Genomic DNA, 26,907 nt, shown 5'->3' with positions numbered 1-26,907 from the left:
CTTAGCAATGTTTGGTGATGACCAGGTTAGTTCCATAGAATGGCTCTGATGTGACAGTGAATGTTTATTTTTGGGAGGGGAGGGATGGGCGGATAATTCCTTTGTCAGATATAAGTAGCATTAAACGTAAGCAAAACCATTTAACATGGCTGAATGTATTATCACAATAATAGTCTATAGTACATAGATTCTCTTTTCTTTGGTCCTTTTAAAAGTAATATTAGTTCAGGTGCTTTGAGTGTTCATGAAACTTTTAAACAAATGTATTTTTTCTTTCCCCTGTCTTTTTTTCTCAATTTTCTTTCTTTCTTTCTTTCTTTCTTTCTTTCTTTCTTTCTTTCTTTCTTTCTTTCTTTCTTTTTTCTTTCTCTTTCTTTCTTTCTTTCTTTCTTTCTTTCTTTCTTTCTTTCTTTCTTTCTTTCTTTCTTTCTTTCTTTCTTTCTTTCTTTCTTTTTTGATAAATGAGCCATGACAGGCTCTCAACTATGGACAAAATCAGATAAGATCCCCTGCTCTCACTGGAGATTACCACTGGTCTTTTTCAAGACAGTTGTCCATCTGCATCAGAGTGAACACGTCTTCTAGTCTACTAGCTCAGTTAAGAATAATGTAGCAGATGTAAGCATTCTACTATGGCAAAAAATCAATAAATATGACTGAGGTCTCACCATGACCTCATCCACCCCTAATAGTTACCCAGCAGGGTTTCTCAGGACTCACTACTGTTCTCTGCTACTCTTATTTCTGAGCCTTTTTACATCTTTGGGGCTAATTCTAACTCTCCTGGGAAAGTAGGTGTTTTCATTGCTGTTTTTAATCATAATTTCCTAATTTAAGAAAAAAAATGAATGCCTCAGGATAAAATACAGGAGCAGAATTCTGATTGTATATAGAAATAGATATAGAACTTTTTCCATCATCATAGCAAAATATTCACAATACAAAATACTTAAATACATCACAAAACACTCATTCATTTCTGTCTCACTAAAGCCTCAACACAGGCATGTTCATGATTCTTATTCCATAACCATATAGCCTTAATACGAATGGTGAATGTGTAGTGTATTCCATAATCTCCAACAATTCTAATATATTTCTAGTATCATTTGCACAAGGCCTTAATGTTTCTTATTTTTAGGGTCAGATTTTTGTGTTTTCCCTGCTTGCTACATCTCTACAGAACACCTAAAATTGTGTGTAGCTTAAGAAAAGTGTTGGTAGTGGATACGTGTGAAAACAGGGATCCTTCAGAAAGGAATTAGAAACTAATAAAGTTGAAATATGTGCTAATGCATGGAAAGTATAACAACAGAATTATTTTCAGGAAAAAACTTGTCCTGTTGGTAAAAATATCTTAAGTGCTTTAGGATAGGTTTTGTTTCTAGTAATTATAGCCTAAGAAGTTCAAGGCAATCTTTTAACTAAAGCCTAGAAAAACTCATGAAAATGAAAAAATACTCCTCTTGAGGGTTTAGAAAGCTTAACAGTTATTAAAGCTCTACTTTGAGATTAAAGAAGATAGACTCATGCATAGATGATAGACAAGAGATGGGTATCAGGGTTTTCCCCCTGGGGATATTTGCTGATTCTGAAAGTGTCAGCATAAGGCTGTGAAGTGGTGTTATAAAGGGCCTTATGAATATGATAAAAATTGGGGTTTTAGATCCACTAGAGTGCATATGACACTAGAAACTTAAATGTCGGTTGGAAAGGCCTCATGCCCTCACAGATATGGGAGTATAGCTTTGAGTGTTCTCACAATCTAAAATCAAATTAGAGTGATGTGGTGGTTTGAATAGGTATGACCCTCATAGATTCATGGGTTTGAATGCTCAGACTATAGGGAGTGGCATATTAGGAGATATGGCCTTGTTAGAAGAAATGCGTCACTGGGAGGTGGACTTGGAGGTCTCATATATTCTCAAGACATGCACAGTGTGACAGTTCATTTTCTGCTGCCTGTGGATCAAGATATAGAACTCTCCCCTCCTTCTCCAGCACCATGTCTGCCTGCATGCCACTGACCCACTGTGATGATAATGGACTGAACCACTTAAACTGTAAGACAGTTTCAATTAAATGTTTTCCTTTATAAGAGTTGCCATGGTCATAATATCTCTTCACAACAATTGAAACCCCCAACTAAGACAAAAGATTATAGATATCTAGAGACATTAAAGATACATATGTTGTGTGTATAATATTTAAAAGATTTTTATTAAAATAAATGTTCATAACAACATTGTTTTTAGTGCTAAATATGAAAGATAAGTCAATATCTATAATAATCATTTAGATAAATTATTTATTTTAAAACACTATATTTCAGGGAGACTGAACAAACCATAGACAATAATATGAGTACTCTCAAATATAAATCAAGAGGAAGAAAGCAAGTATGACCAGGTACATGGTATATAGTTCTATTTCTGTAAACATTAGACAAGGAAGACTTGCCATTTTGACCATCTAAAATGGACAGTGACACATGCTTCCTGGGGATAATCTACGTTCAGTTTCTTGATCTTTTTGCATATTGTATAAGTATGATAGATTTGTAAATATTCACGAATCAATATTCTCATTTCCTTTCTGTAGATATTTTAATTAAAACTCACACAATAAAAATATCTTTAAAGATCATCCAAGAATATCCAATTTATAACTATTACTTTTAACCAAAAAGTGTGTGTTACTCAAGTTTTCTTCACCTTGACAAAAATACTTGAGAAAAACAACTTGGAAGATGATTTTTGGATCCTAGTTTCAGAGGTTTGGGCCCATTCTCATCTGGAGTTGCTGATTCTCAGCTGTGGTGAGGCAGAATACCACAGCAGAGGGCCTGGTGAAGGAAAGCTGCTTACTTTACAACAGCTAGGAAGCAAAGAAAAACAGCATAAAGGTTCAGGACAATACTCTTCAATGGTGTTCCCCAAAGTCACCAACGGGGAAAGTAGGCCACTACTTTCCCCGTTGGTGACTTTGAAGTCCTCATGATCTAATCACCACTCAGTTGTGCCTCTAGGTGGGGGTTGTCTCAATTACTTTACCTACTGCTGTAGTAAAATTACCTGGCAACTGCTGTTGAGGGGATAAGGAATTTATTCTGGCTCAGAGTTCTAGGTCACTTTTCATCATTCAGAAAGTCACAGAGGCAGGGGCTTCAGACAGCTGGACAAATTAGATCCATGGCCAAGAAGCAGAGAGTCATGCACACATGCACATGTGCACACATGCACACATGCTAGTGATCAGCTAGCTTTCTCCTCTATATTCATTCTGGACCTCTAAACCCAGAAATGGTACTGCCCACCGTAAGTGGGTCCTCCCACAGCAATTAATATAATTGAGATTATCCTCCGTAGACATGCCCTTAGACCCACCTCTTCTAGACAGTCCTTCATTGAGACCCTACTCAGATGATTCCAGATTGTGTCAAGTTGACAATGAAAAACTAACCATTCCAGGAACCAAACTTTCAACACATGAACAAAACCATGCATTGATATCACAGTAGTGTCAAAAATCTTCACTGAAAACTACAATATAATGAAAGAAATTAAAGACCAGATAAATGGATATATATATATATATATATATATATATATATATATATATGTATGTATGGTTTATGACTAGAAATTTAACCATGTGAAGATGATTCCAGCTTGATTATTGAATAACTAGAAACCCAATAAAGCATTACTGTGTATGTATCAGATGCATCAGATATCCTGTATATCAAATATTTACATTATGATTCATAACAGTAGCAAAATTTGTCATGAAGCAGCAACAAAAATAATTTTATGGTTGGGGGTCACCACAAGGTGTGTAACTGTATGAAAGGGTCATAGCATTAGGAAGGTTGAGAAGCACTGTTATTAGTTATTCTTAAGACAATGCAATATTGGTCATAAACTGACCATCAAAAACCAGAAAAACAACAGCAACAAAGCACACAAAGTTCTCCAAACAGTACTGCTTACAGACAGACATAAACAATTTTACAAAGCTAGTGATGTTTTTAAATAAATACTGTCAGATTACCTATTAAATATTACTCAAATATCTTCTTAAAAAATAAGTAGTACTTAAATGGCACTTGTCAGAGTCCATTTTGGTACATTTAGGATTTCTCACTGTGAAAAAGTGAAACAATGGTCTATAAATTTCTAGAATCTAAAGTGAGGGCTTTCTAAAAAGGATGTCAAGGTAATAAAAGATTTTCATAAAAATTAAGCTTTAGGTTAGAAATATAGAGTTAAGAGAGTAGAACGTAAATCAGGGACAGGAGAGGATATTTGAAGATCTTAGTGCATTTTAGTTTTGCCTATCAACAAGGAGAGAGATAACTAGATGTAAGGGTATCACAGGCTTGCACAAGTGTTCCAGAAGAAGGATAGCCCAAATTAACACCTAAAAATGGAATAAACTTATTTAGCAAATAAGAAAATGAAAATTCAACCTCAGACGGATTATAACCAACAAAAAGACTACATTTGAAGCTTGGCAGTATCAAATGCTGGCAAAAGATGAGCCACTTTGGTGAATTAAAAATTTGAGAAATTTGTTGCTCTTTCTGTTCAGCTTCTTTCGGGAGGCACAATGAACACTGTCTTCAAATTTATTTGTTACTGTGTCTGATGGCTAAGCTATGATTTCTGCAGAGATTTCAATCAGACACCTTGTTAAAGAGACAAGTTAATTACTACACAGTGTGTATTCAAGAGTCATTATTCCATAAATTTGATTTCATCTGAATTCTGAGCAAGTATGGCTTTAAAATTTTATTTTATTTTATTTATTAATTTTTGGTTTGCTAATTGTATGCCTCTTCCTGGCTCTCCTTCGACTACAGACCAGATATTGAGCGCACAGTGTTGCGAAGGTTTAGTCTGGCAGTTTGTGGTTGTGTAGTTATGAAGAGGAAAGATAGAAACCTACAAGGTAGATCCTTTTGAAGTCCTCATGTGTGCTATATTCAGAAATTTTGTATCTGACTTATCCCAACAATCTCATTATTTGGTGATACTCACTAACCAGAATATTAAGAGATCAGTTTCCTTTTCTTCTAAATGATGGATGCCAGAAAAATATTATTTGATGATAGATTATATGAATTTTCAATTAAAGGCATAAATGAATTTCTCCTTGGACTTATTATCCAGAGAGTAATTTAGTGTTGTTATGCCTATCTATCTACTAAATAAACATATATTAACTAATTTAATAGTTTAAAAATAATAGAGATGCCCCTGTCGTTTTCTTCTAGGGAGTCACATGACAGTACGTGAGTTAGAAATAAAGGTAAGCAAGGCTTGGTAAACTAAGAGAATATCAGACTTATTCACAAAACAAAATCTAACAAAATATTATGAAGATATACAAAGTGTTCTGTCTGCTTTAGGCTATGTCACAGTTTTGAGTTTTGTAGTAGCAAACAAATAAAATAAATATCCAAGATATGTGAAAAGGTTGTTAATGTTATAACTATCATAAAGGGAAGGGTGAGTTTTCCAACAGACAATAACTGTGGCTGAATATTGTAAAAAAGAGTAGATGCATTCACCAAATTAAATACCATGAGCCTGGACTAAGTGGGACTCTGATAGTTCACTGCTTGCATCCAGCTTGGCCTGGAAATGCAGAGCTGAGACGATTGAGTTAAATGTGGAATCGTGTTCAGACAGTGAAAGTTGCAGGAAGCCGTCCTTCACGCAGGCAGGACAGAGAAGCAGAACACCGTGAGTGAGCATCTTAAAGTGTCGGTCTCAGGTGGCTCATTGGAGCAAATGCTCAATAATTTATGTGCATATAACCCTGAGTCACACGGAGGATTGTTGATACCCATGGAAATGAGGTTGGCTCTCCCATTACATAAATTACCTGCAGAGAGTTGGTTTTAGAAAGATTCTCCTGTTTTAGAAATGAGTCAGAGTGATTAAGGAACAATTACAGAATCTCTCTGGAATGAATTTCCACAGTGATCAAAGCAGTTTTTCATTTTCTAAAGCAGCAGTGATACTATTTCTAGTAGTAACATCCAGAGTCACCTATTGGTGTTATCAGGGGGACCAGAAATCATACCCCTCCTAAGGGATGTCAACAGTAGTGTCCTGTGGGTGAAGTTCTGAGTTTTTAAGCTATCTCTAGTAATGTAGTCCCCTAGACCTATTACTGTGGCTCTTTGAGAGTTCTGGGAGTCATCCAAAGTCTATACATATACTCTATCTCTGAAGTTAAACACAAATAAACACGTGTTGGGCTGCTGGGGATAATTATGGCCAACCCCAATCCTATTCTTAAGCTTTTTATGTGTATAGATGTGAGAAAAATTTTGATAGAGGAAGACACATAGACACTCAGATTGATACCATTGGAAGTTCATGGTCTCATCTGGGCCTTTAATGCTGAGAGCATTAGTGATTCATGGTGGATAAATCATGATTTATTTAAATAATGTAATATTGGCAGATCTACTACTAATTTCTCACCAGCAGAAATCATTGCTTTCAGATATTATCCATGTATCTAAATCTTTGCCATATTCCTAGTCATTTTCTTTAATTTTCTAGAACTAGAGTTCTGATTCCCATGATAATGATGTGACATTCCAGAATGAGTTGTCTCACCACTGTGCAGTTATTATAAGTGAGCAAAATGTACTGTGAGGTATTCAGAAGGCCCTGAAATAAAGTCAAAGTAATTACTGCAGGAAGGACCACTACAGCTGTAAGACAGGAGGAAACTAGATGAGATCAACCCCATTAAGGGTATTTAGGATATAGTGGTACAAAAAGGGAATACAGCCTATGGCAAAAACCGAAATCTTAGAGCCACACGGAGTTGGCTGTTAGAGTCTAGGTTGGACAGAGAAGTTGCCAATTAAGTGGCAATAGGGTCAAGAAGAGGATTGTAGCTGAAAGTTTTCCTGGTCCTGCCTGGCGGGTGGTCAGGACAAATCTCTCTCACCTGCCAGTCCCGTAGCCCCTCTTACCCAAATAAATACACAGAGGCTTATATTAAATAAAACTGCTTGGCCATTAGCTCAGGCCTACCACTGTCTAGCTCTTACACTTAAACTCAGCCCATTTCTGTTAATCTATATGTTGCCACGTGTTCCATGGCTTTACCTGTGTGCCATTACATGCTGCTCCCTGGATGTCAGGCTGGCATCTCCTGACTCAGCCTTTCTCTTCCCAGAATTCTCCTTGTCTGCTTATCCTGCCTATACTTGCTGCCTGGCTACTGGCCAATTTTTTTTTTTAGCCAGTGTACAAGAGTATTATCCCACAGCAGAGGATCCATCAAGAAGTCAAAGTGAAGGACTGGGAGGAGGAGAAGGAGGGGAAACTGTGGTCAGGATGTAAAATCAAAAACAATAAAAAAAATACAAAAAAAGAGAAAAGTCTTTCAAATCTCTTACTAGTTCTCATCAGGATACTGCTGGGTTCTTAAACTTTAAAAGTGAAAAAAAGAACAGGAATTCACAGAGGGAGGAAAGGGACCAGACAAACTTGAGCAAATTCCTATGGCTAAAGAGAGAGATTGGAGCTCAAGGTTTTTCTACCAAATCTGAATTTCCCAGGAGGGCCACCCCAAAACACTAAGGACACATGAAGACCTTACAATGTCTGTATAAACCAAAATTAATTCAAAGAAGGGTAAAACTAATCTGGTGCTCTCCCTGCCATCTACGGTTAGAAGAAGATAACGTTAACCAGAAATAGCAGACCTCTCAAAACTGATTATCAAACTAACAATGAAAGGCGTGCTGTAATTTAGGACCAATTGAATAAGATGGGCAACTGAAATAAATCCATGACTGAATCAGATATTAGTTACTAGAGACTTCAGGATAAGTGTAAACATATTCTTGATATAATTCCAGAAAACAGAGGAAAATATAGGGATTTTAACATACACTTAGAATCTAAAACAAAACAAAACAAACAACGAAAACAAGACAACATCCATCCCAAACACACACAAACCAGCCAAATGGAAAACACACTCACAGAATTACAAGTACACTAACAGTAATTTACTATCAAATTAGGAAATCAAAGAATAAAAGAATAAGCAAGCCAGCTGACAGTTCAGGAGAAAGTGTCTATCACACCCACACAGAGAAAAAGCAACTAGAAAAGTGCCTAACAAACAAACAGATTGCAGGGGTCAGTGGCTTAGAAATGGTTAATGAAAGAGGCAATTGTTGCAGAAATATTGCAAGAGAATATCCCAGATATGATAATGATATCCAGCCACAAGTTCAAGAAGATGCGCACTTCCTACTTGGATTAAATCAATCATAAACCATAGCGAAGGGTTTATCATAGGAAAACCAAGGAGGAAAACCAAGATAGAGTGAAATCTTACAGGGAAGCCACATGGGAAAGGGGAAAAGAGGTCAAAGAGTGCAATTATAGGGTCAAAGAGTTTGTGAGATTTAAATTATGATGTGAATTCTCAATCTACTCAGCTGAGATTCTTTGCCTTTTCCTATGCCCTTGAATCATGGGGCACGGCATTCTAAGCAGTGGGATCTCCATAGCTCCTTAATCTTTAATTTCTTATGGCTTCTGGGTGGTAAATGGAGCAATTTGAAACTTTTGTAGTGTTTCAGTCCTTACAAAACTTTTCGTGGACTTTGATGCTTTTTCTTAAAAAAAAATTACTTGAGTACACTTTATATTACACATTAATTCTCTCACTAAGCCTAATATGTAGCTATTCATGGGATATAATATTGATTGCAGAGTCCCACTTTTTTTCTCAAAGAATACAATTGCTCTGAGAGTTTGCATCCCTCCCATGTGTTGTTAAATGATGCTGCACTCATTGATGGCTCTGGCACCACAGTTAGTTTTCTGAGTAATTTTAATTTTATTGCAACTCTAGGTTTCATAACATGCCTTCAGATGTCCTTGAGAGAAATGCTTTCATCTCTCTGGATTCAAATGACCTCCTTTGGCCTCCGTGGACTGCAATTAAGGTGTCCTGTATCATCTGCTCTTTTTCCAACCATCCTTGTTGGAGCTGAGATGCAAAATTTCTACCCCCAGTGATTTAGGTTTGGCCTCTTTCCAACCTTTAATTGATGGAGACTTTGTCTTGTGTTTAGTGTTCAGCAGAGAGCAAAGCATTTCTCATGAAGTAGTTCCAGGAGATGAAAATGACCTAGCTGTTCCCAACCTCACAGCAAAACAGAATTACCTTCTGAACCACTATGGAGACCTGTACCACCCTGACTACTTTCTGTTACCTAGTAATTGCCCTAAGATACCAACTGGGCTCATTTTAAAATGTAAAACCCTATTAAATATACCCCATACCATAATGTGCAAAGACTAGGTACAAACTGTGGTGTGCACACTTTAGAACTATAAACAAAATAGTTAATCAAAGCATATGAAGAAAATTTGAAGGGAATTCTAACAGCAGTAACAATGGTGGTTGGATGTTAGAATAATGGGCAATTACTTTTCTTTTCACCCCTTTACATGTTTTTCTGGTTGTAGTTGTATTACCTTTATAATTAAACAGTAAATTTCCTTTAAAAAAAATAATGCTAAAACACCTCTCTGATGAAGATTTTTGACAACCTACTTTTATAACCTTCTCTCCTTAGAAATAGACCTGGCATTAAAACTCTATAACGTCATAATTAAAATCATATCATGTTAATACCAAACTGAGTTTCCCGACATTATGACTTGCTTATTTTGTAGTATGCTTCTTTTTAGCACCTGTACAGTTCAAACCATTCAATTACATTTTGCATGAATGTCTGACAGAGTAATTGCAAACAAGTTTCTGTGTATGCATTTTCCTTAAGCCTGACTCCTTATAGCAAACCGAGCAGCAGAGACAATGCAGTTACTCAGGCAGGAAGGCAAAGTGCTAACTATACGGTTTCATTTTGTCACTGGGAATGGAATGGCTTAATCACTGAGAGTAAGATTAATTTCTCAAAAGAATATAAGCATTTCACGTATCTTCTATCAAATCTTTTATGCCACAAAATAGGAAAAAGTACACAAATCAAACATGAATATGAATTTTTCTTGCAGATATTTTATTTAACTCAAAAATCAGCTTAGAAAGAAGGACTCAAATCTTCTTCTATGTATTTAGTCTATCACATACTGTTGAATACTAAGCTTATATAGTTTGAATGACTATAGAAAATACTAACAGCATTTTAGGTTGGCGTAAGTTTCATTGTTGCTTATAAGAACAGAAAAGTATTCAGTACTCCTTAGGCTAAAATAAACATCCATTTCTGATGGCAATCAATTACATAAAACCATCCATTTTCCAAAGGATTGTGATTATGAACTATGGAAATAGTTTTTACAGAGAACCTGATAATGTACAGTTACATCAGAGGTGACTCCTGTCTTTGTATTCCCATGGTAAGCTTTGAAGAATATATGCTTGATCTCTTGTCAAATATCTGGCAGTTTTTAAGGTTACTTATCACTCCACCATATATATTTCAAATGAGATATTTCTTGCATGGGAAGAGCCTGGAAATGCACACCTGTTGGTTTGTTTTCAATATTATTTGTTCACTGAACAAATATAATCAAGTGATATCCAACGCATCCCCACAAGCTCAGGTTCAAACTTCATGTCATGTGTGGAAAGGAATGTGAATTAGCTTTTTTGTGCTCTGGGCTTTTCCATCCTTGTGCAATGTCACATCGTCACTTGAAGGAGCCAAAAGGAAACTATAGTTAAAAGAGTTATGAAGCTAGAATGAATCTTTCCCCTCCCAAGTCACTCTTGTATGAAAGTCTAACACATTAAACACTGCATAGGGCTCCTCTATTCGATGCATAAGAGGACAATGAATGGCCTTTACAGTTCGTTTTTCCTGTCCTGTATTTCTCATGGGAGTTTTTCAGCTTCTCAAGGTAGCAAAAGTAAGTCATCAGAATAGATTATAGTTCCTTTAACTCTTACACTACAGATAAGATGAGAGAAAATACTAAAGAAGTGGAGTAACATATTGGAGCTTTTACACAAACCATTGCATTTGTGGGGTTTCAAACCCAAGTTGCCCTGGTGGTCATGACATTGGTCAGTGAAAGAGGCACGTCTGCAAACCAAGGGCTTTTCCCCCACAAAATTACTGTTGTTTAGCCGAGTATTTCCTTCATTTGCAACAACGTAATCAAACTAAATCATAATAGGAAAATGGTTTTATATAAAGAAGCTCCCCCAAACCCTGTGGATAGGGTAAGGAACATCAAAACAATGGAAGAAATTTTGGGGTGCCTATAAAATTCTCAACCCTGGTTGAGCCCTAGCTACTTCTGGAACCATGAATGCTCTGTCATGAGCATCATCTAGAGTACCCATAATATTTACGTGACAGTTATTTCCAAAAGCCCCAGTGCTGGTCAGCTCTGCTGGGTCTAAAGGTACAATGGATGTTCAATATATAAACAATGGACATGGCTGGGTTCTGTGTTACACAAATCAGGCAGGCATACGGAGCTCTCTAAATTCTTATATTGCTATGTGCTTTGTTTGAAAACTACTGTAGTACACATTCTCATTTTATATTGTAAATTGTAAGTTTGAATTATTACTGTTTTAGAACTGATTTCCTCTACCCAGAGCCACTTCTCCATCTATGGCTGTCTCTATGACTCTGGACTCTCATCAGTCTTCAAAGGAACACAAAGTAAGTTAACACAATAAGGTTAAACCTATTATTGCAACAATCTTTCTGGGATGCAATAATTTTCTTTTTCCTGGGCCTTGAAATGCAACCTAAATGCATTTAAAAGTTGAGCCAATGAAAAAAAAAAAAAGATGCATTGTTATTTACTTAAAGGTGTGCAACAGATCCACTCTCAAGTGACAAAAGCTGTCATCACTCCTAAGAGGCGATGCTAAGGGAGAGCTAGAAAAAAACTAAATGGATGATGAATATGTATAAAATCAGTAAAGGTGGTTGTCATGCATCCTCTTCTTCTTCTTCAAAAACATGGAAACATCCTAATAACCCAAAAAAGGTGAGGATGTGGATCAAATGAATGAATGTAATTTTGCTGATGTAACCCCAATCCCTTGTGACAGTTGTCCACTCTAAAATGGCACAGGTAACCCCTGGTGCTGTAGAGCGGATGCCTCCAGCTTTCAGTGCTCCTGACTTTGTGAAGGCATTCCCCTCATCTCTGAACAGCCCTGAAGGACGGGGATTTTCAAGAGGCAGCCGCAGTAGCAAGGGCATAAGTAAGGTCTGCAGTGACCATGTTGGGGCCAGGTGGTATTGTGTTCTCACGTAAAATATCTTGATGTAGATAAGTAGCCTGGCTTGAGGATTCTTGAAAGAACTTAGAAGAGGCCCCTGCCAAGAGGAGAAATAAACTGTTTCACTCTACTGTCGGAAGGGGAAGGGGAAGGCCAGGCGGTAGGGGTACATGTCTTTAATCCCAGCACTTGGGAGGCAGAGGCAGGTGGATCTCTGTGAGTTCGAGGCCAGCCTGGGCTACAGAGTGAGTTCCAGGAAAGGCACCAAAACTACACAGAGAAACCCTGTCTCAAGAAAAAAAAAAAAAAAGCAGAAGGGGAAGTTGAGGTGTAAGAAGTCATTTTAGGGGTGCATTGCCTATACCATGAAATGAGGCAGGCCAGAGCTCCCCTGCAAGAGGGTGATGATTTTGACTCTCTACTGTGTTCCTTCCACAGCTCTCGACAGTTACCACCATAGCAAACAGGGCAAGGAAGGAGTGGATATTAATTAGTTGAGGACTTGTGCCCTGAAGTCAGCAGCATTCACAGGTAGGGCCGATGAGAAGTGTAGGACTGAGGGCTCTGCTTTGGTGTGGATTTGTCCACTCATGGATCTGTAGTTTGATGGACGGTAGGGAAGTGCTGGGACTGTGGAAGGTGCGGCCTGTGCTGTGGGATGGTCTGTATGTCAAATTACTCTGATTGGTCAATAAATAAAACACTGATTGGCCAGTGGCTAGGCAGGAAGTATAGGTGGGACTAACAGAGAGGAGAAAAAGAAAGAACAGGAAGGCGGAAGGAGTCACTGCCAGCCGCCACCATGACAAGCTGCATGTGAAGATGCCGGTAAGCCACAAGCCACGTGGCAAGGTATGGATTTATGGAAATGGATTAATTTAAGCTGTAAGAACAGTTAGCAAGAAGCCTGCCATGGCCATACAGTTTGTAACCAATATAAGTCTCTGTGTTTACTTGGTTGGGTCTGAGCGGCTGTGGGACTGGTAGGTGAGAGAGATTTGTCCTGACTGTGGGTCAGGCAGGAAAACTCTAGCTACAGGCCTGTTTTAAGGAAGTAGGTCCCTGGGTCTATGTCTTTGAAGGTATCTTATCCTGGCCACTTCCTATCTCTTTCTCTGCTTCCTGACCATACCCGAGGCAATTCCTGCGCCATACTCTTGCACCTTGGCACTCCGATTCACCACAGGCCTGGAAAGAACACAAACCAAAAACCACAGATTGACTTCTGAAGCATGCGGCAAAGTGAATCTTTCTTCTTTAAGTTTCTTTTTCTCAGGTTTTGTCACATTATTGAAAAACTAACCCATAAACTCTCAAATATATTCCTCCTAAGAATGGTACCTCTTCACTGAATTTAAAACATGTGTGCACACACATATGTGTATGTGCATGTGTGCGTGTCCCTGTATTCCGTGCCTCTTTTGTGTCCAGTAGTTTCAATCAGAACATATATTTTTGTAACTACAGATTGAAAATTATAGGAGGGATGGATGCCAGCATTGTTTCCTGGCTGTCGGTCTGTGGCTTCCCCTTCTTGTTTCCTTTCGCTCATCCATAAAATGAGAAAACCGTATAAACTTGGCTAAAGATTTCTTTTCATATTTCATGATGGTATAACCATGGCTCAGTGAGAGAAACAAGGAGAAGAAGAGGCAAAGACGAAGGCAGGAGAGGGCAGGGAAGCATGTGAGGGTGGGTAAGATCTTGAATGAGTGACTTCCGTTATCTGCACCTTGAAGTTGTATATTCCAGAAGAATCATAGAATTCAATTAGAGCTGCAAACCACAGCTTTATTTTTGTATACTTTCCTTCCATGTCCCACTCCTTCTGGTTCAGGCCTTTGCTAAGCCTGATGGTATAATAGGAATAAAACAAACAATTCCGGGGTGTAAAGTGCTTTGTCCTCTCCTAAAGCCTTTTCCTCACGGACAGTAAAGAAATTCTGCAACGTCTCAAAGCCTCCCGTATCTGGAATCCCAGGAGAAGGGCGGCGGTACCAAGTTTCCAGCACGCACACAATGGGACTGAGGGCCGGGAGCTGCGACCTCGGACGGGTGTGTGGCTGCCGCTTTCTAGCCTGTCACAAAAGGTGTCGTGAAGATGAATAAAGTCGGTGGCATCTTCTGTTTTCATTATCATCCGTGGGGCTGGAATCAGAAAGGACTCGTTTTGTGCCGCTGTCATTTCTCATTACTGTCTTTGTCGCGAGAGTGAATTACAGCAGGGTCTCGGATGCCAGCAATGGCTTTGCTCTCATTATAGACTCTCATTCTTGGGATGAAGACGGTAATAAGAGTGGAAATGTCGTGCAAAAACAAGGCTCACTATCATGACAGTTGGAAATTGGTGATGAAAGTGGAAATGGCAGAAAAAAAATTAATCCTTTTTTTTTGTGGCAAAAAATGCCTGCAAACAGCGTCGTGCACCCAAGGTATCCTTCAGGGTAGCAATGACAAAACAATGAACGGTGTTTGGAGCCAATGGAGGGATGCTGGAGCATCCATCTTGCTTGCTGCTTCAGGAATGTATCCCTTAATCCTGAATAATGTAACATCCATTTAGCTCCCAAAGTAATGTGATAGGCAATTAGGAACATCTCTTTTCTGCCTTCCGTGATGTGACTATCTCCATTACATCCTGGCAGAAAGGCTCTACCAAATTTATCGAAGCCATCACACTTTCTATGTGGGATACATTCCATGTGCATACGGAAGCTCACCATACACCTGCACACACCAGCCTAGATATGGGTTTCTGTTCATATAAATAGGATATTAGAAAATTATTTTATAACAGTGACATTCAAGGGAAGGACTTCCATGTTCTCCTTTATACATTCCTATTGATTGACTTACAAATAAAAAGCCGAAGCATGTAATACTCTTAAAATTACAGAAATGATATTCTTTTCCATCCATATGAATGGCTCTTATAACACTGAATTATCCTAACTACTAGTGCCTATTTACAACCAACTGTAGATACACTTTCTCCAATTAAAGTTGAAAGAGGAAAAGTACCATTTATATCCAAATCTTGAAGTGAATGTCCTCATCCCCTCTGACTCCCATCCAAATTAATTTTTTAACTACATTCCAACTGTCAACTGTGATGTTTTTCTCCCCCCCCCCCCAGGTCAGTTTTTTTTTTTTTTTTTTTTTTTTTTCAGAATGAGGGTTGGAGCACACTGGTGGGAAAGTCTTTTGATTAGATTTCACTTACAGCAGTCTGCTTAATGTTTTATCACTTGCCAGCATACATAACAAATACTCAGCGTTTATCTACTTTTCAACACATGCCATCTTTGAGAGTGGAAAAGGAGGCATTTTTAATATGCACATTGAGCAGAGAAACATTTATAAGATGGTGACTGAAAACAGAAATGTTTATTATGTGCACCTTGGTATTTGGCATTCATTTAAGGTAGCTGAATGTTGACACAGTTGCCATGTTATATAGACGAGCCAGGAAAGTAGGCATGTGAGACCACTTTTATTCACATAAAAAGAAAGCAATTACTCTGAAAGAAATCACCTACATTCACTTGGTCTTTTTACTTTGGTAGTTCATAGAAAGGGCACATTTTAAATATGGAAATCTTTTATACTTATTTTAAGGGGCCTGGGGTAGGGAAAATAAAATGGCAATTGTTAGGAAGTAAAGGAAAAAAATCTTTTAAACTAGTAGAATTTTTAAATAGGAAATATCTCAGAATAAATTTACATAGTTCCGAGGAATCATTGAGGGAGTGAGTGCTCTCAATTTGTACTGAAATAATAGATCACTTGGAAACCTCTTCTAAAGAGTCAAGTTTAACTGCTGGGGGTGAAAGTCTGGAATCCACCCTATCATAAAAGGCAAGCTTGCCTTAGAGCATAAGTTATTAGCCATGTCAGAAAAACCACAAGGAGTCTGCTTTAAATAGCTGTTACCCAAAGTTCTAATCCATGACAACTGGACCACAGCCTAGGAATCCGTGTTTTAGAATGCTTTTATATTTATATTCCTGAAAGTTTTCATGGAATCTTTGATAATGTATTTCATTGGAAGCCATGTTTTGAAACTTCAATTCATAATATTGAGCTAGGAATGCAACATTTGTGTGTGTGTGTGTGTGTGTGTGTGTGTGTGTGTGTGACCGTCTTGACCACATTTTCAATTTGTACAGATACTCTTATCCAGTCTGTCCATCGGCTGAGAATTTGAATGAGTTCCCATTACTCACCAAACATCGAATTTGGGCAGCCAAGACTCAATGGTGACAAGATGCATCCTTCAAAGGACTTATAAAACTGAGATATTGTGACAGAAAACCACACCATTAAAACACAGTGTGCTGAGTGTCCCAGGAGGAATCTCCTTCTACACAGGCAAAGGTAGAAGGGGTATGAAAAAGGATGTGCTCAGCATGCAGTGCTAAGTAGCATCTTGGGCAAGCCATCCTGAGCTGGATGGGGAAAGCTGAATTCTGCAGTGGGAGGGTTGGGAAGTGTGTGCTAGAATGCATATAAGGTTTTCTGAGTGTTGACTAAGGGTGATATCAGTCATCACTAATGAACACAGCATCTAACATGTTCCAGAGACTGTGTTCTCAGAGTGTACTCATCTCAACTTCACAGAAATCCTAATGGCAGGTACTAATATTTTCTCATTTTATAGTTGAGGGAAGCTTGGCATTGGCATTATGAACAGAATTTCACATTTTTCAAAGAATGTTCTTAAGATAATGAAGATTCATTGGAAGATATTAAGCTGAAGCAAATTAGTGTCAAATGTATTCCAAAATCGTACACAAACAAGTTTATTCCATTTATTTATATAAAGGTTATCTGGAAAATTGAACGTACTTCAAAATCGAGTGCAATGTAATGTTAACTATGAGTGTCAGTTCAGCCATCGATGACAAGATACTAGACCAAATGTAGGACTAGAAATGATACCTTTTTATTAAATTCAGCATTTTTTTAAGTTAAGGGGTGTGGGAGATAACTCTGTAAGTAAGAGACCTTGCTCTGAAGCATGAGGACCTGAGTCCAAATGCCTAAGACCACATCAAAAGCTGGGCATGGCAGCACTTATCTGTAACTCCAGCACTGGTGGGTGAAGATGGACTAATCCCAATAGCTCACTGGCCAGCCAGCCTAGCCTAAAGGCGAGCTTTTGGTTCACTGAGGGGTCCTGTCTCAAAAGACAGAGAGCCATAGGGGAACACATGACCTCTTACTCTGACCACAGCACCACAGCGTGTGCATGCATGTATGCCATGCCCCCCCCCCCACATACATGCACACACACAAACATGTCCACACACACAGGCACGCATGCACGCATGCACATACACAACTTGAACTGTGATCTGTAGTGTGAAACAAAGGTGACTATTTCAGAATGTGAAACTAGTTAATTATGGGAAAGAATGGAAATAACTGGTCAAAGTCACAATGCAGTCAAAGTCCCATCAAAAATAAATAGCATTTCGGATCATCGATCTCTCTAGAACGAAAAGCCAACTATAAAGGATTGTTCTTACAGAAGTGGCTGCAATTGTATAATAGCAAACATGTCTTCTTCCTAAAGTAGTGACAAACTGGTGCACATCTGGTGTGTATAGAGTTAGAGGTGTTTGTGTTTTTGTGATACGGGTTGAATCTGCTTCAACTTCTTTTCTATTGAAATGAGAATTAAATTCTAAAAGTTAGTTCATCAATTGGACAAAAATGTCGTCTCTGAGTCCGTCACAGGAACTGAATTATGGGAAAAGCGATGCTTATATTGTAATAATAGAATATAATTAGATAGCTTTAAGATCAAGTAAAGAAGTTATTTTTGGTAATCCCAAAAGTTTTTGGAAATCTAAGTACTTCTGACAAATACAGGGTTTTGTTTGTTTGTTTGTTTGTTTTTTAAAACAAACAACAACTGATTTTAAAGCACCCAGAAAACATCAAAGAGAATTAAAGTTTCAGGTGCGGATATCCATGACACCAGGTCTTAATCATTTGGAATTCTCCCTCACGAGATTACTTCACTACTCCAGTCATTTTCTGAGTCATGATAAAATTACTTTAATCTGGAGTGGATAATATAGCTCAGTTGGTAGAGCACTTGCTTTCCAAGTATGCGGCCCTAGGTTTGACAACTCAGCACTATTAAAATCCCATATTCTCACTGGAGCATGGTCAGGCTCCCCATGGCCAGCCCCTTAAAGAAAACTGAGTCCTTCCCCACCCCACCCCCACCAGAAGCTATCAGCTGTGAAGAGCTACACTTCAGCATCCTTATCACAATTTTAAAGAATTCTATTCAAAGGTTTCCTGTCTAGACGGTTTCTTTGATTTTGGGTTTGGGGTGGTAGGAATGGTTGTCACAGAAGCTTTCTGTGTCTCTCATTCTCAACTGTGAGTCTGGAGTCATCAATACCACTGCAAAAGAAGCTTCCTTGCTCTGGAGGCAGAGGAAGGCAGATCTTTGTGAGTTCAAGGCCAGCCTGGTCTACAGAGTGGGTTGTTCCAGGATAGCTAGGACTACATAGAGAAACCTTGTCTTTGAACAAAAAAACAAGCAAAAATAAATGAACAAACAAAGTAAGTAAGTAAGTAAGTAAGTAAGTAACTAACTAACTAAAGAAGCTTCTTTACCCTTTACAGTCATGGACTTCTACATGGTTTCTGGAGACAGCACAAACCACCATGGATATCCACATAGCATCCGGTGTCAGAATGGACCATGGACCTCAGCATGGTCTCTGATGGCAGTACACACCATGGACATCAGCATGGCCCTCAACCACAGATTCCATCATAGCCCTTGGTGGCAGCGCTTTGAGGGGGGTCACAAGCATGGGGGGATGGACTTGAGAAGACTGGGAAGTGGGTGTGATTGGGGTATATTATGTGAAATTTCTAAATAATCAATAAACACATTGTGTTGAAAAAAAGCAAAACAAAAATTGATCTTGGCCTAAAGGCTGGGAAATGATGAACATCAGTGTCTAGGTACCTTCCTTTGGTATTGAATTGCCCTTCCTTCTGCTTTTAATTTCTAGCTGCATTAACTATTTTTGATGATATAGAAAATGAATAGTTTTATAGTTCTCACTTATGTTTGTTTTGTCTGTTTTTTTTTTTTTCACAGCATAATTTGCTGAAATGACTATACTTTCTCTGTGGAATTACCTTGGGATGTTACTCATATTTTTCCAAAACAAAAACAAAACTGGCTATAAAATATGACTTATTTTGGACTTTCTATTTTGTTTGATTAATTGAGATATCTACTGTTGTTGATTGTTTTTGCTTATTTGGGGGGCCCACCACCCAGCTCCAAACAAATCACACACAGAGGCTTATTCTTACGTATAAATGCCCGGCCTTAGATTGGCTTGTTGCTAGCCAGCTTTTCTTAAATTATCCCATCTACCTTTTGCCTCTGGGCTTTTTCCTTTTCTTATTTCTGTAATCTTACTTTCACTCTTACTCTGTGGCTGGCTGTGTGGCTGGGTGGCTGGCCCCTCATGTCCTCCTCCTTCTCTGGTCTTTCCTCTTTCTTTCTTCTTCTGTTTATTCTCTCTGCCTGCCAGCCCCACCTTTTCTTTCTCCTGCCTGGCTATTGGCCGTTCAGCTCTTTGTTAGACTACCAGGTGTTTTAGACAGGCAAAACACACAGCTTCACAGAGTTAAACAAATGCAACATAAACAAAAGTAACACACCTTAAAGTAACTTATTCTAGAACAATCTATCCTACCATCAAATCACAAGCTCATCTTATTTTATTTATTGTCAGAGGACTACTTTTGAGCCCCAGTTCTCTCCTTCCACCGTTGTTTTTGGAGGATGGACTCAGGTCATCAATATTGTGAGGCAAGTACTGTCGCACACTGGGTCAACTCCTCAGTCCCACCAGTCTTGACTGTTGAAGCTTTAGTAGAAGTATTTAAGTCATCCTCTCTCTCTCTCTCTCTCTCTCTCTCTCTCTCTCTCTCTCTCTCTCTCTGTGTGTGTGTGTGTGTGTGTGTGTGTGTCTTTCAAATTTGTGCTCCTGTTTCAAAATTAATTGGGTTCTTCTATGGCTATTGCTTTTCCATATAAAATTTAAAGTTGTTTTGCCAGTATCTAGAATTAAGCTTCCTTGGCTGTATAGTTACTCATTAGAAAGGACTGACAATAACAAAGCTCTTTCCACTTCATGTGCATGACACTTCCGTGCTTCTAGATTACTTTAAACTTATCCTGTCTTGTTTTCTGTTATAATCACGGGTTTCGGTTCATCTCCAGACGTCTCGTGTTTATGTTGAATGTCAGCATAAACAATGTGGATTTTAAAATGCCTCTATCCCCAGATGTCTAATGCTAGAATATAAAAATATAAGTGATTTTCATATGCTGACCATTACCCTGGGTCTTTTCTATGATTATTCACACTTTTATAGAGAAGTTTGTAGCTTATTAGGGACTGTATTCACTAATGACCAGGATTCTCTGCAAATGATAATTTTCTTTCTTTTCAAGCATATATATTTTTAATTTCTTTATCATGACTCGTAATCTTTTGTGGGGTTGTGTGATGGCTCAGCAAGGAAAAGCATTTACTTGTTGACCTGAGTTTGACCTCCGGGGTCCACATGGAAGGAGAGATTGCACATGCCTGTACATACACACACACACACACACACATACATACACACACATACACACACACACACACACACACACACACGTAATAAAAATAATTAAACTGAAAAAAATTCTCCAGAGCTTTTGTTTCACATAGATCACTGACTGAGGTTTCTATGGAAGACTCATCAAATCAAGGACATTCTTTTCAATTTTGAATTGGTAAGATAACTTTTATTGTAAATAGATGCTATATCCACTTTATTTTGTATTATGTCTATTAATGCAATGCCATCCTTTTTTAATTAAATTTATTATTCATTTTACATATCAACTACAGATCTTCCTCTCTTCTTTCCTCCCACTCACAGCTTCACCCCTCCCCGTCCACACCCCATTTCCTCCCCCCAACAAGGTAAGGTCTCCCATGAGGAGTCAACAGAGCCTGGTACATTCAGCTGAGTCAGGTCCAAGCCCCTCCCTTCCCCTGCATCAAGGCCGTGCAAGGTGTCCCACCATAGGTAGTGGACACCAGAAAGCCTGTTCATGCACCAGGAATGGATCTGCAATGCATGTTTTACCACGCTGCTTTGATACAGTGAATTTAAGTGACTGGCTGTCAAATGATAATTTCTAGAATTTGACTTATAAAATTTTTTAAATAATTTTATATCTATGGTCATGTGCAGATTTGAACATGGTAAGGTTTTTTTTCTTTGTTTTTGAAAACTTTATTTATTCTCCAAGTCTTCGAAACTCCTCCCTCAATTTTCCTTTGTCTGAAGTTGTTTTTCTTTCTGAAACTCTTTTCTTTCTTTCTTTCTTTCTTTCTTTCTCTCTGTCTTTTATTTTTATAAATAGAGACACTGAGAATGAGTTGAAAAGTTTTCCATAGTCTATCATTTCTTAAAGAACTTCACCTAAATGTGTCTTAATTCTCCACAAATGCTTTATGAGAGTCAGACATGCTGTTTACAGGTGTGGGGTTTACTTTGGCAAAAGATTTGTAACTATGAATTTGATAACTTACTACACAACATGCTGCGGGAGCTATCCCCTTTTAGTGGGTATGTTTCACTCTTTGGTGGCACTGTGGACACATGGTAGGACCTGTTGTGGGCAGGGTCTAGTTGGACATCGGGTGACCGGTGACAGGAGACATGTCCTTGAAGGGGAGGGTCTTCCACCAGTTCTCCTTCTTCTCTCTTTCTCCCCAGTTTTAAAATCACCGATTTTATTGGTTCTCTGTCTCCTCATCATGTGCTGTTTTATAGTACACCTGAAGACAGAGAGCCACAGTGACCAGGGGACATTCAGAAACTCCAAAACTGTGGGCAGCAGTGAGAGCAGATGTGCCTTTAGATTCTTGATTTTTCTAGTTTGGAGAGCTCTGTAACCTCCTTAGTTAGTGCATCTCTAAATATCCCAGTGTTTAGATGCTATTGTAGATGATGATGTCTTCTTGATTTCCTTTTTTTTTGATAATTAATCAGATAGTTCACCAAATAAAATATCATTACTTTTTCATGTATACTCTCTCTTTTTAATGCTTCACCTGTATTTTTCCAGCATTGAAGATAACATCACATGAGAAAATACAGGCCCTAGCAACTCTGATTCAAAAGGCGAATAAGAAGATTCAGATTCCAAATAAAGAACATTTTGAGAATATCTTAAGAAAAAGGCAATATATCTTTCTTTATATGCTGGCACAAGCCAATTATGATAATAATTTATTTTTAAATAAATCTGAAAAGGCTTTGAAGAGTTTCAGTGGTGGTGCATGCTTTAAACCTCAGAGAGAGGTAGTGGATCTCTGTGAGTTTCAGGCTAGCCTTGTCTACAGAATGACTTCCAGTACAGCCAGAGAAACCCTATCTTAAAAACCAACCAAACAAACAAACAAAAACTTTAAATGCTAAGAAAGCATGCGCCAGCACTTTGGAGATGATAAAGTGTCTGCCATACAATCTCCGGAATTTGGATGCTTAGTGTCTATATAAAAAGGTGTGCATGGCCACTAGAGTATGTCTCCAATTCTAAAACAGTGGTCATGAAGATGGGAGGATTCCTTAAGCTCCCTGATCAGCAAATTTAAACATTCAGTGAGCACTGGATTCACAGAGAAGTATCTTAAAATAGGATGTAGGGCAGAGTGGCCAAAGTACACACCTGACCTTAACCTCTAATATCCACTTACACGCATGTACATATGCACCCACATGTATAAGTACACACAAACAGGAAAGCATGTGTCATTTATCGGGTGAATGTATTTTGCAGTTGTCTGAAAATGAGGTGCATCTTGTCAGCAATGATATGCAACTCAGCAGAATGTGGTCTCTGTGTTCCATATTCTATCAGCACATAGTAAATTTTGAATAATTCCTACCAGGAAGCTGTTTCAATCATTTCTATTCATTTTGTTTTGTAAACTTCCTTTTTCTTTTAGTAGAAGCTTTTACTATATTATAAATGCTAACGTCTTGACTCTACTGTTAAGTGTTTACTTAAATCCTCAGGACATCATTTACCTTGTGATCATCTTTAGCTTTTGACTCCCTGACAAAATAAATGTTTAAGCAAAATCAGAGACCATCAAACAGGAAAGAAAAAACAAACCAGAGGACACGGCAGGCCATTTTCTTCTTTGGAATAAGCGCTATCATTTTTACATTGCCTTTGAAATTCTATTTACCAACTGTTCAAGGCTTTATGTTTGATTTCAAAGTATGGAATTGTAAAATGGGATAATATTTCTCTAGCAGAAAGAGTGGGGTCATGGGTAAATTTCTAATGTAAGTATTGGTGCACTTTTCTCCCGGCCTGGGATGAAGACTTTCATGGAAAACATAAAATCTCTTTGTAAGTGTTGACTTTGTCAAAGAGAATTTTGTTCCATTTCTTTCTTTGTTTATGAGCAAAAACCTCTGCTTTCAGCCTATCACTATTTTGACTTAGAACTATCCTTCAAGCTTTAGACTCTGATAATGGAAAGGTGATGCCAGTGTTGCTTGATTTATAAAGTTAGAATTAAGGATTTGTTTCTGGTGTCTGATGAGACAGAACAGATGAGAGACCTTCAGCCAATGACTGGTCTTCCCTGCCCTATTGTTTTTCAAATGTTAGATGTGGCTCCTAGTTATAATTACATCAATAGCTAGCATGTGCATACTATTTAGTATTCAAGTAACACACTACACACTCTCTGCATATCATTCTATTTCAATCCTTACAGGAAGCCTGTGGAGAAAGTGATGGTATGATCCCTATTTTACAGAGGAGGGTACTAACAAGGTCATATTGAATTAAGTAATGTAATGATGATGACACTTATAGTATGGAGAGTAAGCAATCAATATGGTAATGACAATGATTAAATCCAAAGTGATAGAAACCATGATAACAGTAACAAAGAAGAAAAGGTCTGTGCATTGGCCTATAGCATCCTCCCAGGAGATTACACACTTAATATCAGAAATCCAGGGTTGGTTGTCTATTTTAACAAGAGTTTATTGAAAGCCCTTTATAGTCACCCACTGACAACTAAAATACAAGAGTAAGATACAACGGTATTCCAAAGAAGTCCTTAGTCTAATAACAAAGGAAAAAAAACCATATGAATAAAGAGGAAAATACTGTGGGGGAGAAAGGGAAGGAAATGTGGTGGGGGTGAACACCGGAGAAAAAAGAAAAGGAGAAAAGGTAGGAGGAGAAGGAAATCTTGGAAGCAATAGACTTGGCTTCATGTGGACTGCACTGCGGGTGATACATTCCAATCTCTGATACAAGCCAGCTACTGAGGAGACACATGTAAACAGTGTGCATTTTTCTTAAAGATCTATAGCCATGCATAGCACGTACCAAACTCAAACCTGCACCTTATACAAAGTGGCTTGGGTCACTCACTGGTCCAGACTCAGTATGCTGTCTCTAAAAACGATGCTATAGCACAACGTTGTACAATTGATACTGCGAGGCGATGCCAAGCTGTGAAAGCCAGTGAGGGAGAAGTGTTGGATTGTTTGTTCGTTTCTTCTTACTGTGACCACCACCAGTTCTTTCAATAAGCATCTCTAAGAATTATGAAAAAGAGTTGCCAGGAATATGAAGGCACACTAAAGATTCTGAGGGGAAGGAAGGGAACAGAGGAGCTTCAGATGCCTTGGGAAAAGGTTTAGTATAAATTCTTTCCAGAAATGTAGGTGCAGTTCACTAGACTTAGATATGTGTTGTGCTGATCCAGTTAGTACATCAAAGTGTTCTGCTTCAAGCAAGAAGACAGCAAAGCTTTGCACCGCTACCAACTCGGGCTTCTTAATCCCTGGAGTGTTTGTCGCCTCTGAGGAAATAGCATTATGTAAGCATCTGATTTGCATCAGGGGGAGGCCTTGATTTTTCGAGAAGGCTGTTTGCAATTCAATAAGCTCCTTGCACAATGTTGCCATTCACGGGGAGCTTATGGTTCTGTGGATAATCATCATAATACATTTTCCCCCCCAAATGGAGTCCACGGAGGCAATGCTGAAGAAGATAAACCCAACTTTGTGTTTTCATCAGGGAACACATCAAGGCAGAGAACGCTGAACTTTTAGATTTTACTCTCTGATGTAGATTTCAAAAGCTGTCTCAAAGGCCCTTAGGCCAGACAAAGGCCAGTTTGAGCTGAGTGCCTTGGAATGGCCTGGAAGGGTTTTTCAAAAGTGCAGGAGGGAAGGAGAAAAGGTGGGAGATAGGAAAAAGAAAGAAAGAGGAGGGGTAAGCGGGAAAAATAAAGACACACACACACACACACACACACACACACACACACACACACACACGGAAACGGAGTCAAAAGCAGAGGCACAGACAGACAGACAGACTGAAGACAGGCCATTGGAGGTTTGAGCATGCCTAGAGCAGCAGTTTGAACAGCTTAGAGAGGGTCAGAAGTTCATATTCAGTTCATCCAGTGCTCCTGCATTCATTCATCTCCGCCCTCAGCTCCCTCAGTACATTGTTTATGCTACAGGAGCTTGTAAAGCTTAGGTTGTTTTTCATTTCCCGTGTTGAGTCCTGGAAGAGCAACTACCTCCTTTATAGCCCTGGGAATCTTAATTCTGTTTGCCTGTGAGTCAAGCTGTTAAAAAACTGATGATTGAAAACTGTTTCCTGCTTGCTTGCTTCTTCACAGAACACATCCAAGGTAGAGACCCTGTGTGATGGACATGGATGCATGTTGCTACAATGGACTCCCAAGAGCTAGGGCTGTAATCCCCCAAGCCAACTTTGGATCAAGCCATCTCTACAAATATGGAAAGATGACTAGCAATGCTACATGAGTGAAAGTTACAAGAGCCCATTGTTTTAGATCAGGTGCCTGTACCAGCTTCTTACAGACAAGACATCCAAATGGAGTGAATCTTGAAGAATTCCCCTGTCTCTAAACACAATTCCTAATCTTCCTAGAAATCAGAGAGAGATGGCAGCTAAATTTCTGGAATATGTCAGTCCTAATCAGCACGTGATAAAGTCTTCTTACCTTGTCATTCTTACAGCAAAGTCAGCTGAAGTAACCTCATGTCAACCATTCACTTATTCTTTTCCTGCTGACTCCTTATCCTTGACCTTAGAAAGAAATTATCTTTGAGATGACCAATCTGATTTTTATTACTATTTTCTGAGTAATAATTAATAACTTGCTGTATTATTAAAGGCAACCATAGTATCTGTCTACCACGGTCATGTAAACTCACTGAAGTACTTGGCTATTTTACAATTCTAGCTTCTTTTGTGGTTGGGTTCATGTTGATGATGCCTGGTAACTGAGATAGCAAAATGACATGCAGCTTTTCTAAGCCTTAGAAAAGATGATCTCCTCTGCCTCTCTTTGCCTCCTACTATGAATTGGAACAATGACAGAAGTGACCCAGCGTCAACAACGCAACAAAAGGCAAGAGGATGAGGCAATAGAGAAGTAGAATTACCTTGTCAATGACATGGTCCATGGGTTTCTTTGTAGAACAGAAGAGCAG

Source organism: Peromyscus eremicus, chromosome 18 (genome assembly GCF_949786415.1).
Source record: "Peromyscus eremicus chromosome 18, PerEre_H2_v1, whole genome shotgun sequence".
In the NCBI taxonomy this organism is placed as follows: domain Eukaryota; kingdom Metazoa; phylum Chordata; class Mammalia; order Rodentia; family Cricetidae; genus Peromyscus; species Peromyscus eremicus.
Note: the sequence above shows the minus strand (reverse complement) of the source record.